Genomic DNA, 1,502 nt, shown 5'->3' with positions numbered 1-1,502 from the left:
TCTTGCTTTTTCCATGACCCAGCGGATGTTGGCAATTTGATCTCTGGTTCCTCTGCCTTTTCTAAAACCAGCTTGAACATCTGGAAGTTCACGGTTCACTTATTGCTGAAGCCTGGCTTGGAGAATTTTGAGCATTACAAAAAGCATGAACTCTTTGCTGCTCAGCCTTCTTTATGGTCCAACTCTCACATTTGTACATGATTACCAGCAAAACCATAGCTCTGACTATATGGACCTTTGTCAGCAAAGTGAAGTCTCTACTTTATACTATGCAGTCTAGGTTTGTCAGAGCTTTTCTTCTAAGGTCTTTTAATTTCATACTATCTGCAGTGATTTTGGGGAGAAGGCGATGGCAACCTACTCCAGTACTCTTGCTTGGAAAATCCCATGGACAGAGGAGCCTGGTAGGCTGCAGTCCATGGGGTCGCTAAGAGTCAGACACAACTGAGTGACTTCACTTTCACTTTTCACTTTCATGCATTGGAGAAGGAAATGGCAACCCACTCCAGTGTTCTTGCCTGGAGAATTCCAGAGACAGGGGAGCCTAGTGGGCTGCCGTCTAGGGGTCACACAGAGTTGAACACGACTGAAGTGACGCAGCAGCAGCAGCAGTGATTTTGGAGCCCAAGAAAATAAAGCCAGTGTTTCAACTTTTTCCCCTTCTGTTTGCCATGAAGCGGTGGGACCAGATGCCATGATCTTAGTTTTCTTAATGTTGAGTTTTAAACCAATTTTTTCATTCTCCTTTTCACCTTCATTAAGAGGCTTTTAGTTCCTCACCACTAGGTACACTTAAAGGACATATTATTTCCTTTTGCTAAAAAGTGGTTATTCAATTCATGAAGTATCTAACAATGAATTATGCCTTTAAATGGAGGAAATTCAAGAGTATCTTTTCCTTTCTCTTGCCACCAATGGCCTAGCTCAATGATTTTCAAACTTTTGGTCATGATCCGTTGATGGATTGTAAAATGAGTTTGGGGTCATGAAAACCATTAAAATGGTATTGTGAATACGAATTGCAGGTAATAAAAGTAAGCATATTTTCATGAAATGTGTGTGTGTGTGTGTGTGTGTGTGTGTGTGTAACCGTATCTACACATATATACACGTGTACAGAAAATGTATTTCTGGTCAAAAGTTTTTAAGAAACACTAGCTGAGTTGAAATATATAAATTTAGGACAGGCATGGCCCTGGTACACATATACAGTGATGCCTTTGCCATTTTAGATCAAGAATTTGAAAAAGCTAAGAGTCAACTCAAGGGAGGAAGAGTCAACCCAAGGGAGAAGGGGAAGCAAGAAGAGTGTAAGTGAAGAAGAAAAACAACAGATGAAGACGGTGGCAAAGTGAATGAATGTGAGTATACATACTATACCAACACATGTACGTTCATGGAAGTAAATGCAAATGCTGTCCCTTCCCCATCAAGTTCAATCTTCTTATAATTACTTATAACAGGCGAGGACAGAGATATTATATAATTCTCTAAAACATGAA

General features: G+C 40.1%; 1 protein-coding gene across 17 annotated transcripts in view; it reads right to left on the bottom strand.

The window, feature by feature from the left end:
* FANCC (Fanconi anemia, complementation group C) overlaps window positions 1-1,502 on the bottom strand; it is a 338,161-nt gene that overhangs the window by 207,669 nt on the left and 128,990 nt on the right. The window lies entirely within an intron of this gene.

Source organism: Bison bison, unplaced genomic scaffold (assembly GCF_000754665.1).
Source record: "Bison bison bison isolate TAMUID 2011002044 unplaced genomic scaffold, Bison_UMD1.0 scf7180017864057, whole genome shotgun sequence".
Taxonomy (NCBI): domain Eukaryota; kingdom Metazoa; phylum Chordata; class Mammalia; order Artiodactyla; family Bovidae; genus Bison; species Bison bison.
Note: the sequence above shows the minus strand (reverse complement) of the source record. Positions and strands in the feature narration are given on the sequence as shown.